Genomic DNA, 14594 nt, shown 5'->3' with positions numbered 1-14594 from the left:
ATACTTTCAGAGCAAAAAGCCATCTCTCCTTATCACATATAACAAACATTTCACTAATTGAGTTCTCTTCACATTATTTTGTCTATCCATTTCCTTGTATTTTGGTTTCACATTTTTACCTTTAATACTAAATCTCTAAGAGATGGCCCAGAAGTAAAAAAATAAATCCAAGCAGGGAACATTACTTTAGCAGAAGGTGTTAAATGCAGTGCAATTCCACCCCCATCAGAATGAAGAAACTTTTTTTCAGCCAGCTTTGGTGGAAGTTGCATTGGGGCCACAAGTCAGAAGATGTTCCATGCTAACACATGGTGTGCCCTGAACTGCTTTAGAACCTAAAGCAACAATGTAATCCCTCTCATAAAACCATTTTGCCACAGTCTTGCAGGACCTGGGTGTGTGTTAAACATTTCAAGCCAGAATCATAAAAAAAACACCATGCCAGCTATCAGTGACATTAGATTTTTTTGCCTTGTAGGCAATAAATTGAATAGCCTCCCTTCAGCAGATGTGGATCTCAATCTCCATTTCCATATACAGGGTGATGAAAACAGGCTCAAATATGAATTTACTTTCTATTGAAATCTTGGTCAAAGATGGTGGGTGATATAAAGATAAACATCAAGGGAATAACTGCCATCATCTGGTTGAGTTTGGTAAAATGGAGTTAATTTACACTTCTTTAGGGACTCACTGATGTGTGAAATTAATCTAATTTAGACTGACCAGAAATTGAAAATGGAATGAAGAAAGAAAGCAATTAAAGACCTTTCCTAAACAAAACAAAAGTACTGCTGTAAGTGCAGAAATACAGTTAAAGTACAGAACAATAAAGTACAGAACCCTTCACGCTACTGCTACCACTCCCTCCTTCTTGAGAGAGAGAATAATCTGTATATCCACATATCGTCACTGTACCAGTATAATCTTGTCCAAAGGAAACATTGGTAGAATGCTTCTACCAATATCTGTGAATAAATACATGTTCAAGTTAAAACACTTCACTCTTCTGCATACAGGCCAGGCCTAGCAGATAAGCATCTGCTGGAACAGCTCTATGTAACTAGTTGTACATGTGGCTTAACATTTACTTCAATGACTTTTAGCACCTTCTTGTTATTGTTTCTGTGCTGTTCCAACAAGCAATGGTTAATGTAAGATGCAGACATTCACATACCGTGTACTTGTGAATAACTGGTTCCCAGAGATGTGGCAGTGATAACATTGTCATTGTAGGAGTCAAAGTAGCTCACGGTAGATCACATGTCAGAAGACGGTCCCACCTGAAAGTACAACAAATCCAAATACTAAGTTCATCACATTCAGAGGTTTACAGCAAGCTCTGCCAATACATTTGTGCATTTCACACATTCATCCTGTGCATTTCCAGGGTCTGTGCTTTTTCCAGGCTCACAGAAAACATTTTGCCATTCACAATGGCAAGCAAAAGTGCCCTGCTGTAGCCAAATGGTTTTGGCCCACTGCTCCAGACCATATTTCAGCCATTCTATCAAAGCACTGAAAACTAGTTTTCAATACTAAAGCAGAAGCTGTTACTGTCTGGTGGACAGATACATAACTTCAGATTTCCCATTTGTCAGGTCCTTGAAAAGCACATAATTCCTTTCACCAGTACACCAGTGCATTGCCAGTTTGGCTTTAGCTTTCATTTTTTAATTTTTTATTCTTTTCCCTAACATTGTAAATTGATGGTTTGGAAGAAGACACAACACTGGAGCTCTCTTGTAACCTATTCTCTTGAGACCAAGGGATCTTAAGAAAGCATTTACTTCCCACTGGTGACTGCAGCTACCTTATTTATTATAATTTGATAATTTAAAATCACCCGATGGGTGAGTCTGTCTTTAAATATTTTGGTAGGTAACCAATGCAGAGATGGAAAATGAGCTTGTATTAGCAGTGCTATCTGCAATGAGAAGACACACTGCAACAAGCAAACAAACTACCCAATTTCTTAATTGAGTCTCCCCAAACAGAAGCTGATCTTGCTCCTACTCTACAAGCTGCATCTCATCCTTGGGTAAGTGGTTTTCAAGAAGAAAGTCTGGCAACTAACAAAGAATTTTCAAAAATTCAGATTTTAGCATAGTTTATATTCTTTAATTTACTCTGATGCTTCTCTGACTCTTCATGCCTCCAAATTGGCTTTGTTCTTGCCTTTATTACACTTCAGTGAGCAATCTCAACAGCCCACAGTTCACTAGTATCACATACAACTTCATTTGCTGCCACCTAAGCAAGTCAGTGTCTCCTATACTCTGCATTTGGTTTTCAATAACAAGCATAAAACCATGTAAAGACTAAATTACAAATAACCTAATCCATGGGTCCAAAACAACAACAACAAATGACTGGTGAAGGTCCAGGTGAAGGGTACTGCCCATGGGTATTATGCTACAGTGTAATATCTAAAGTTTGCTTGTTCTGAAACAGCATGAATACAAAGAGAGTAGTGCACACACTTTTGGGCAGAGGCACACTTAAATACCAGATGCTGAGGTGAGCTGCTGAGCCACAGCATGGGACCCAGCAGCAGTGAGGAAAACGGGGAAGCAGCGACTGCTCAGAGGCTGCGCTGGCTGGCAGACGGTGTGGAGATCTCTCTGAGTGCAGATAGATCTGTTCTATGGAACTGATGAAATTTTCTTTCCCAATAACTCTCCTTCACCTACAAAAGCAAAATTTCTCAACCTCTTGAAGTCTTGAAAAGAATATTGCTTCCCAGAGAAATCATTCGTGACCCCCCACAGAAGGATAAACACAGCCTTCAACAGTAAAACACAGTAAGACATGCAACTCATTCTTTTTCTGCTTGTAGATTTATTTGGAGTCATGTAATAATCTCTCCCTAATGACTACATCTAATCATTTACCTTGCTAACTACCAGGACTTTTCAGGTGAATAATTTAAACATTTTTATTTCTGTTTTCTTTCTGTCTGTTAGAAAATGAAAACTCTCATGAATACTTTAACTTTAAAGCTCTAAATCACCATAAATTAAAAAGAATAATCACCAGATAGCTACATCATGAATAGAAATATACAACACACCTGGAACCAAGTGAAATGCAGTCTGCTCTCTCTAGTGAATCATGTTCAAACCTAACTCAAGTTGCTAGCTCTCATCAGCTACCTTTGGCTTCCTGGTCTCAAGTGTCTTGCAGGAAATCAGTTTGTAATTCTCCATCTGATTTCCTTTTGCTCAAATGTGTTCACTGAGTCTTTATCCTCTTCCTTGGCTAGGTCCAGATTTTCAAAGCCACCAGTTATGCCTCATTTCAGAGCTTGCTGTCTCTGCTTACAGTGCAAATGAGAGGGATCTCAAAGACAGTGTAGAAGAAAGCCAAAAGTGCTCGAAACAAACCACTTCTAGTGGAGCCAGAGGCACTAACAAGCAACAGCTAAGATTTGATGTAATTACTCATGAATGACCCTGACAACTTTCAGGATCTTTTATACATATCTTTCTGTCAGAGGTCTCCTAATTCCTTACCTGTGGTGAGAAACAAACACCAAAGTCCCAAAAATACACCAAAAAATTGCAAGCCCTACAAGAGCTTCTTTAAGGCAAAAGCAAAGTCTTTCTAGGTGAAGCAGGAGCATGGAAGCCATTGTGAAATGAAATGGAAATTATACGGGAGGTATTTAAGTACGTGGTTCTAGCAATTATGGAAATAGTGTTGACAGAAATCCATTGGGGACCTGGTGCTTAAAATCTCAGTGGGAGAAAGACTGGGAACTAAACATACCTATCAATATAGCCTCTATAGAGAGAGAGACCAGTAAGAAAATGAATGCAGTTCTTGTCCAAACTGTTTATTTTCTATAGCTAGACAGTGATAACATCTAGTGCTATCAATTAAAACCTTCATTTTCACAAGCAATGTTTTAAGGAAATATTAGGCACAGTTAGAAAAATTAATGGAAGTTGAAATTAAATTTTTGCTTCCAACTTAGTTCCATACATGTATGCCACCACTTCTTAAAACTGAGTCTACATGTCTTAGGACTATCCTAAAACTGCATTTATACACACTAAACTACAGATAAGTTATTCCCTTGCCCCAAAGTTACTCCTTTCTTACAAAAAAGTACAGCACTGAAGAAGCAAATATGCAATTTTTATATTATAAATATTATAAATGATACATATTTTTTATATTTTATATACAATATTTATATATAATATATTATAATATATTATATTCTAAATATTCATGTCAATGCACACGCAAAGTCACACCAACGGAGCTACAGAGGCCTAACAACCACAGGTATTAGAAAGTCCTTACAAAACTATTGTTGTGCTCTAGGGCTTGCCAAGGTTTTAGCAATTCTTTCTCCTCATGCTCATTTGAAGAATGAATGAGGACTTAAGAAATAGACAAAGCAGCTAAACCAAATGTTTAGATTGATTATATACAAGCATCTAACTCTTTGCTAGACCCAGGTCAGGAGGTATCAAGCCTAAAAAACTCCCCAAATACAAATAATAGAATATATTTTATTATTAATTTCATTAAAAATTATAGCTTCTAAGTTCAAAAAAATATACCTCTTAATAGCCTTTCAAGAAAAAGAGTTTAAAAATAAATGTAAGAATGCAATTAATGATCTGAAAAAAACCTCTCTGTCCCTTCTTCTCAATAAATCCAAGGCTCAAGTATTACTTTCCCGGCACCTGTTTTCTGTCTTACAACTTCAGCATGATTTCAGTAAAGGTGAGAAAGTTGGTGTTTTGTTCTCTCTGCCATCAGAAGCCACATTACAGACACAAGTGCACTTGTATGTTTTACTGTGCAACACAAAAAATGGATGGATGGATGGATGGATGGATGGATGGATGGATGGATGGATGGATGGAGATGGATGGAGATGGATGGATGGATGGATGGATGGATGGAGATGGATGGATGGAGAGATGGATGGATGGATGGAGATGGATGGATGGATGGATGGATGGATGGATGGATGGATGGATGGATGGATGGATGGATGGATGGATGGCCAGTAAAATATATCAGACTGATATCCACGCAGACTGAAGCCCTCTTCTCCATACAGAAGAGGCACGGAGCTCGACAATGACACAGGCTTTTCCCCAAACCATGTCTCCACACACACTGCAGCTGCATTCTGGGAGGAAAACAGGTGCAGTAGTTTCTCAGTAACCGGGAATTACACTGCTGATAGCGACTGTTCAGTTCTGCCTTTGTAACGTCCGAACACAAAAGGGTCACATCAACAAGTGGGAGGGCAAGCAGGAAAAGAATGAGAGAAAGGAGATGCAGCTGCAGACATGGGGGTTCCACGTAGTAGGAAGTAGGGGGTTCCACGGTGATGCACAGCAATCTGCTGCCCTACAGCATTGGGGAATTCAGAAAACGGAAATTGGAAGCACTCCCTGGCACAAAGCTGCACGAAAGGAGTGAGGGACGTGCCAGAGCTGTACAGAAAATAAAGCATTAAAATCTCCCAACAAACTAATTTTTCTTTGACTTTCTTTGATAACCTGCAGAGAAAGCCTCTAAAATTAAAAAATACTTGTTAGACCATCCCTAGCATGATATATTCCACCAGCACTATTTAATTAATCAAGTACAGTCTTCTTTATCACTTTGTCACTCTATGACTTGCTTTGACCTTTCTCTCTTTTAGACTACTTTTTTTTTTTTTTTTAATTCTGTCCCTGATTTTCATGAATGTTTGTGATCACAAAATATATTTAGAGTGACAGACAGTAAACATTTCTGGAGGCTGTTGCCCTTGGACTGTGACTTCAAGTGTGATGTGAATGATCATCCAGAGGCGGGTATATGAGCTCAGAGTTAGAAGGTCACACCAATGCCCATCCCTCCAAAGATCAACACTTTTGAAAAACAACCTCTAAAATCAAGATCTAACACCAGGAGAATTTCACAGTAATTACTATTTCTATTCCAGCCACACTAATGAAACTCATTTCAGAGAACAAAAGTCATTAAACACAGAATGTTGACAAATGAGACAGAAGATGCTGCAGATATGAAAGCATAGGAAAAAAAAAAACCATTCCACCCCATATCCCATTGGGACATAACATCCCAAGTACTGGTGAGAGACATGCAGAAAAAGACAGACAGAGTCGGTCTAGAAAGAGCACAAAGAGATTTGATCACTAATCAGAGACAGAAACCCATCTGAAAGTCACAACTGTCTCTGCAGGCTCTGAAAGACAGAATTAAATTGGCTTAGTACTATATTCAAAAATGAATTTAATTAGCTGACATTAAGCAGGATAAGTTTGCGGTACCATGTTGCTCTGACAAGCTGTCTCCAGAAGGGTAAGTGGAAGGTAAAATCTTATTTTTCAGGATGAGATTACAGCCATGCACTGAGACAGAAGGTAATGGCATGTCTGCTGAGGGCAGCTGAAACTTGGTGGTGGACATTTCATCTCACACTATAAAAGGATGGTATGTGATAGATGAGCCAGAAGTGCGAGTTTCAGATTCTGCACATTTATTCATATGGCTGTGCAGCTTCATCCTCCTTCTGCTGTTGCCACTTAGATGAAGAAGAGAACCTCGGTGTATAACCTCTGCCAGGAGCTTTTTCTCCAGTTTCTCTCAGTCAGAGCTGCCCCCTGGAGAGACTACAGTGCCCTAAGTGCAATATATTTATTTTTGTTTATAAGACAGCATGTTGGTCCCTGGTTGATAGAACGAGGTCTGTGCAGGGGGAAGTTTCTGTGCTAACTGGGCAGGCTGACACATCTGTCAGCTGCTGCACATCTGTTGTGTATTTTACAGGGTCACCCACAGCATCCCTGCTCTGCTCTACCAAGACTTCTTCTCTACGTGTACTAGAACCTGCACATCACTAGCAGCCTGCAAGCAGAGTGGCAGCAAATAAAGGTAAATAAAAAGCAAATAAAGGTAAACACAAACTATGGCAAAAATCTGGCAGCACATAGTGATGAATGAAGAATCAATGGTAAAATGCATACTAAATCCAAACTGTTTCCCCAAGGAACACTTGGAGGAAATGAAATAACACATTTCAAAGAAAAAGTCCCATGAATATGGGACATAACAAGCCTTGCCTTCTCGTGCCTCCTTGTAATGATAAATTTAGTTCTGGAGAAAGGCATCTCACTGTCAGTGCTAGAAATTCTGCCTATTTTCAAAGCAAGCACATGCATCCCAGGGTGTGACCAGGAAACCTATTGCTCACATCATTTATACTAATATCTCAGCTCTGTCACACCAGAACCAAGCCAGATTTACCAAGCAAGTTTCATCCATCCCATTAGCAAGTCATTAAGAAGGTGTGCTCCCATCCCCTGACAAAACTGCACAGCAATATGAAATCTTAATTTAGGCTAGCAGTGCCCTTCTTCCTCCCGCAACTCTTCTCACCAGGACTGTATTTAGGCTGTGTGACCTTGTGTGGCAGCTCACAGATTTTAAGTGCAAGCACAACACACCGCATGCCCTTCTCTGGCACCATATTAATCACCCTACTTTAATAACTTCTACTGATAAACTAGCCTGTGTACCCAGCCATCCTCCCCAGCGGCTGCATCTACAGCAATAAATTAAACATGCCCATTCCCATACCCTGCCACCGTGTCATCCACCAGTAGAGAAAAAGTCACTGACAGTCTCCCTTGGCAGTCAGGGGTGAAAATCCCAGTTTTACTAGTCAAGAGACCCCAGTTTTACTAGCCATTTGACAGGTGACCCTGAATTTCTCTATGCTTTTTTCATACAGAAGAACCCTATTTCTTTTCAGCTACAATGAGAACCGCAGATACAAGATACCACATTACTGCAGCTATCTACACCACCTATTACTCTACATAACTGCACATCAGAACTACCTTCAACTACACATAACAAACATAAACACACATAAACAAACACAGCTACAGAGAACATATGATTTTGTAGTATTATTCCTTAATTATTTCACTCTCTTCCAGGAAACTCAAGTCCACAGCTGAGCATGAATAAAATTACAAGATCTTTATGATAAGAAAAGCAAAACAATGGCCTGATATGACCTCATGAAAGCACAGGATACTACTCCCCCAGGGTAGAAAACTCCTTATTCCAAAACTTCCTTTCAAGTGTTTTGAATATTTACTAAACAAAGAAACAAGACATTCACTTTTGCAAGGCAGTGACATCTTTTAAAATAGTGGCATCAGACATTATTTCATAAATCATCCACAAAATCAATGTGCTTTATGTCAGATGGGACCTTTAAACTTAAGAATAAACAAGTTTAGGTCTGAATTGCGACGTGAAGCTACATGTAATAAACTAAACACGTCAAAAGCTTCAGTGGAAAAAGCGTTGCTGAAGGTTTAACATGGGGCTAAAGGCACACACAGATTGACCTCTGCGATACTAAGTGATGCATGGTGCTGGGAGTGCTAGGACTTGAGAAAGACTGAGTTCTTAGCTGCCAGTGATTTCTTATCTGACCATGGAGGGCACCTCACAATCTGTCTCCGTCTTTGATCCCTGTGATAACATTTCTTTCCTCTCCTCATATGTCAGATATTTATGCTGCAAATTCAGTGAGTTTGAAGATGTAAAGACAAGGAAGCCTACATCTTCATAGAAGCCTTTAGATATTAACTACACAGAAAACAAAAGTCATGGCAATAAAAAAAATCACATCATACAATTCTAACATTTTACCATTTTAACATAGCTTCCTATCCGGTAAGTATTCTCAAAGGAATTAATTTGACCTTCCTCCCAAGATCTCTTTTGTAACCTTGTTTTCTATGTAAGAAAAAAAACCCTGCAATCACAAACTGTATGTGATATCACACCCGCATCTGTCCATCTTCTCTTACTAATTTCTCTAAAGACATTCAACAAAGAAGTAGCAGTCTCAAAATCATCCAGTTGCCAGAAGTTCCTTCCAATTCCAACTTATGCTTAGACAGGACAGAGATGGTCAGCATTCATGTTAAGGGAAAAATCTTCCATGTTGAGTCAGAGCGCAGAATTTGCAGATAGAACAGATGTACTGAGATGCAAAATGGTGTCAAAAGCTGAAGTTCACAGCTACAGGTGCACCCATATGGCTAAATAAAAGTGTGAAAGGAAGCAACTTCACACACTGGAGTACACTGACCCAGCTACCCAACCACTGTGAGATGGACAGTTTGTATCTGCAGTCTGTATCTGACTGGGAAAAGCCTACAAAGCTCCCATTGCCCAAGTGCCTCCTATGGAGTTTTCTAGGGAGGAGACAGTGCAGCATTTGAAAAATCCTGAAGCCCTCAGTGAGAAGATACCGCTTTAAAAATGGTGAGAAAAAGCTTGGGAGTTTCCGGAAAAGATTCATACACACACCCCTGAGTACTCATTACACTTGCAAAGACAAACTTCCAAACCCAAAATAAAACAATATTGTCTCTCTTGTTCTGTCACAATTGGCTGTTTCAGCAAAGTGCAACAACAAAACCAAAATAAACACCACCAATGAACTTCACTACTGTCTTCTTGAAAAAGTGTCTGCCAGTAATTACATTCATGCTACTGTCACTGAAACACAGGAAACTCAGATCAGCAGCAGGTGAATTATAAAACTGTAACCAACAGCACCAAAATTAGAATCTTATATTGCTGTAAAAAAATTTTTAAAAAAATTTTAAAAGGCTAAATTTTGTCATACATATTTGTGTCATGAATTACATCAAAACATATCTAGATACTTCAAATATACTGTGTAATGAAAAATATGATGAAACAACTTTTGAAGTAATTTATTACTTATTCCCACACTTGATAAGAAAACAAGTATTATACTGATTTTTTAATTTTATGCTATCAAAAACAACATATTTTGAAAGCAGTCATTTTTTTCCACTACCAGTTTGTAGCATCCTGCTTCCATCTCTACTGTTTAGGAGCTCAGAGTTTCATCTGCTGGTATGAGGGAAAGATTTGAGTAGCTACAAGTAAGTGCAATGGCTTGCAGTTGAAAGACAGATGACAGCAGGATGGAACACATAACCAGAATATTTTAGAAGTCTAAAATTTTTCTTCCTATTGATATAATATGGACAACAGATGGGTTTTTAAATGCAGCTCTCGATACAACTTTGCATGTGAGAAGGAAAATAATTTGGAGTTCACGGGAACAGGAGCAGATTGTTCTGTGAATCCAGTTGGTGTCATTCTACACCCTTAAATTCTCCTGCAAAATACTGTAAGCAGAACAGCAGGAGTCCCAAAATTCCCTATGCTGGCTCCAGCTCAATAAGCCATTCCTATTCACAAAGTATATAACCATATACTTAACTTCAGGAGAATGTGTAGGACCCAGTGATTTCACTACAATTTAGGAATCTGCCTGAAATTAAAGTTTCTCTTAGGGGCTTTGCTAATGAAGCACTAGACTCATCTGGCAGATATTTGTGCTGCATTACTCTCATGCCTTGGCTTCGTCTACACCTCAGTTAGGGTATTTTTCCTCTTAAGTAAAGGAGATAGAACTGGACTCCAAAGCCACACGCAGCCTGACTTTTGCAGAGACTTCTATGTTTAATACCATAAATACCATGAGCAGAGGTGCCCATAGTAAAGGGCACAACTGAGAATGGTCACTTAAAATCAGATGCAACCAAACAAAACAAAAATAAGGTTGAAACCTGGCAGTCAGTTTTAGCACAAACCCCCTGTTGCCTCACCGTGGATCAGTGGCAGAATATAGCATTTGTCTACAGGACATCTCTGTAAGATAAGGAAGTGGAACTGACATGGAACTGCACAACAGTGATACTGCTGTGCCTTACCCATATTTATGAATATAACTCACATGAATATCAGTGTAAGGTGGTGTGAATCTTGCCCTGAACTCATGAACTGTGTAGCAGAACCAGGAACTGAAGCTGAGGGTACCGAGTCCCCGCCCAGCCTGCTAGTCACTAGACCGTACTTCCCTGGGTAGAGAATTACAGCAAATACATCGAGTCAGCTGGCTACTGCTGAGCTTGTGTGATCACACGTCACAGACAATAAAACACGCCACCACCATAAACCCAAAGGTCTACTCCATGCCTGTGACGTTGCCATTTCTAGTTTTGATGCAAAGCACTCAAATTCCAAGTGCAAACACATGCATTTAAAGCAGTTTTTCAGATGGAATAAAATATACATTGAAGCAGTGAATGTTATTCTAGTTTTCAGAGTTTCTCTGCAAAATGGTTATAAAAATACTGTCATTACCATTTTGAATCTACAAGAATGACACGTCAGCAGAAATAAAAAAAATTCTTTCTCACCACTGCAACCGGGCACCTTACTGCATGCAGTATGTGAGGAAAACTGACTTGCTTCAGGAGGAATTGAACTGGCACAAGCACAACAGAAAGGATTTTAATCTACAAGCACTGCACTCTGGAAAGCAACGGCACAAGGAAGCATGCTCCATGCAGATAAACCAAATCTTTCTTGATGCACTAAAAAAAAAAACAACTCCATTCACAAAGTAAACCTTGCAATAAACATCTCCAAAGTTTGGGAAGGTTCAAAACCAGGGCCTGCCAAGGTAAAGAAAGACAGCATACACATTTTTGTAGGGTGAAACCTGTTCTCTACAATAGAGAAGGGTGTTGTATTGGTACTTCCAAAGAAACATGCACCATGGCAACACCATTGTGGCGTTGAACTCGCTTTGGTGAAACTGATGGTGCAACCAGCACAATCCATGGCCAGCCTTGCCTAGAGCTGAACAAAAGCTTTTCCTTCTCATCCCCACGAACAGTGAAACCATCATGACTTGTGATCTGCCAGTCCCAAAGAAGTGGTAGGTTCACAAGGGACTGGCTGAGAGGTAGCAGGACTGCAACAAGCGCAACCACAGGAACCAGGCCAACGCTCTCAAATCCATTCCTGTGACAAGGAGCTAAGACCACTCACCCACTTAGCTTAGGCATTATGCAAATTTCAGTATTACCTGGGGTCCAATTTTACACACACAACAGCTCTGTGTTGCAGCAACACAACATAGAAAAAGGGTGGCCTTTGCATGGCTCCACACACCATATCAAGGCACACAGCACAAGCCAAGTTAAGAGAAAATAAGTCTGCAATAATGAGATGATTTGTTTAAAACTCTCCCATTTAAATCTATCCTTTATTTGTATCAGACTTACAGTAAATTTGAGATTTTTTTAAAAAGCTTCAATCTGCTAAGAAAAGTCTTCATGCAGATGGACTGGTAATGAAATACAAATAGAATGCTTAATATGAAAAATGTTAATGCACAGCATATTTTTTCCCTTTACTTATTTCATCTTAATTTGCACCTGGTCATTTTCATGCTGAGCATCTCATTTGGTTAAATAATTAGTGTAAATTAAATTTCACCTTTTTTAACAGGCAAAAATGGTGAAATTTTTGAGTTGGTAATTGTTTCAAGTTTTGCCGCAACATGGAAACAACTTGATAACCTGACAACACTTAAGGGTTTGAATGAAGAAGATACACAAAAGCAAGGAAAATTAAACTGTACAGCAACTTGCAGGGCAAGAAATCACTCCAGCCTTACGACCTGGAGTAGGAACCTCTGAAGATCTATTCAAAGACCCCAGGATGTGAAAGTTTACTCCTGAGCAAGCCACTGCCTGCTCATGCACAGAAATACACCCCCACCTTGTCCGTGCATCAGTGCCACTCACAGCAATTAACTTTCTTCCATCCAGCAGCCACATGCTTACCCTACTCTGCTCACTCACAGACTTCAAACAGAAATTGCACCAAAATCAAGGCCAGCCCAGGCCTCCCACAGCACGTGGTGAACAACCCTCGCTCCTCACGGGCACTGATTCCAGCTATGCTCATCTGCCGTGTCACCCTCCTGTGCCTGAACAGCCCAGCTCACCCACCAGCTCATCCCCCAGCTCTCCCCCCCATCAGCGCTCAGCCCACCCCTGGCTGCCCCCCAGCAAAAGCCAGCAGGCACAGGCTCTCTCCTGACAAGGTAAGGCAGAGGGGAGCCACAACAACTCCCTCTGCAGCCATGCTCATCTCATTGAGTCTACCAAAATATGGGGTGGAAACTCCCATGGGTCTTGTGATGCTCCCTCTGACCCACCTGGCTTTACAAGTCATGGCTCTTAACAAAGACACAGGGACTTCTCATCCAAAAGGGTAAGGGAAACTCAAGTAAAGTACACTCAAGTAAAGGACACTCCAACCCTCCTAAGTAGCCACAGCAGAAAAGTGCACCAACAAAAATTTCAACAATTTTATACCATGTCCCTACACAATGCTCATCTGCCTCAAGTAAATCATGGAGTTGCAGAAAGAACATAACCATTAGTCAGAAAAAACCCACTACAGAGTCAAAAGTAATAAATATTGGAGTTGTTAGAAACACAAAGCATTTGATGAACTCTAATTCTGGTTTTCACCATGCAGGTTCAGGAAAATGTCTTTCTCCACCTCCAAGGCCTTGGTGTCCTCATGTGCCACTATTTAGATTCCCAGCTCTAAGCTTCTGCTGCTGTAAGAGTAACGTGACTATATAAATCTAAGTCAATTCAGTACAATAAATGAAAATTCTCCAGAAAAATTAAATAAATTTTAAATACTCATAAAAAAAGCAAGTTTCTCCTGAAGGATGTTGCACTGACAGTCCAAGAGAAATCCTGTGTTTGTTTGGAAAATAAGGACATACCAAGAGCAACATGGTCCACTTCCTTATAGTGCCTTTTCGACATCCCTCGGCCATGACCTGGGTGGCCTCCTGTGTGAGAAAATACTCATTTCCGTCTGTGCTTGCTCATCCCCTCGTCTCCATGCTGAGGTTATCAGCACCGGTCCTGGCTACAGCAGTGGCTTACAGAGGCTGCTTGTCACTGTCACATCTCAGCTGTCACCTGTGCCAAGGCACCGTCAGCCACTGTCCACATATGCACACATGGCAGTGCAGGAGACCATTAATACCAGCACTCATTTTTGACCATCTGCTGTTAATAACAATCAAGTTTAAAAGTACAGGAGTTTATAACCCTATGCCACAGTTTACAACTGTTTCATTTATAAGTAAGGCAAAGAGAAAAGACATAATTATTTTGTCAAAATGAGAGGGAGCAGGACAGTTTGAAGGGGAATTCAGGAGCACTAAACCATTCCTTTCTAAAATAGTAATTATTTTACTCCTTACCTGAAGTAAGGAGTTATTCTTGCACCTTTATTTCCTGACATTATTATATAACATTTGTATACATGCTACTAAAGCAAAAAGTCATCCCAGGCTTAGCAATTCAGCATGACTTTGAAGATCAATCCTAAGTAACAGCAGAGAAAATTGCCAAGGAAATATTATTAAAGGAAAAATTAACATTAAATCAATCGCTTTTATTCTAATGCATTCATATATCCTTTCCATAAACTGGTTGTAAAATCTCTTGAGACAGAGGACCGTTGTGTTGCACACATGCCTAATGATACTATAAGGGCATATTAAAAAAAGGAAGGAAAAAGATTTATATAACACTTTACAGGGGCAATCACAGCTCATCAAGTTATTTTCTTTTTCATGTGAAATCAGGCCC

The 14594-nt window shown here is 39.8% G+C and overlaps 1 protein-coding gene across 7 annotated transcripts in view; it reads right to left on the bottom strand.

The window, feature by feature from the left end:
- HIVEP2 (HIVEP zinc finger 2) overlaps positions 1–14594 on the bottom strand; it is a 136791-nt gene that overhangs the window by 102916 nt on the left and 19281 nt on the right. For all 7 annotated transcript variants that reach the window (XM_058835943.1, XM_058835940.1, XM_058835947.1 and 4 more), the window contains exon 2: positions 1178–1283. The gene's annotated coding sequence lies outside the window, so the exon portion shown is untranslated. The remainder of the gene's footprint in view (positions 1–1177; positions 1284–14594) is intronic.

The sequence above is a fragment of the Poecile atricapillus genome, chromosome 3, assembly GCF_030490865.1.
Source record: "Poecile atricapillus isolate bPoeAtr1 chromosome 3, bPoeAtr1.hap1, whole genome shotgun sequence".
NCBI lineage: Eukaryota > Metazoa > Chordata > Aves > Passeriformes > Paridae > Poecile > Poecile atricapillus.
This window is presented reverse-complemented; position numbering and strand designations above follow the sequence as displayed.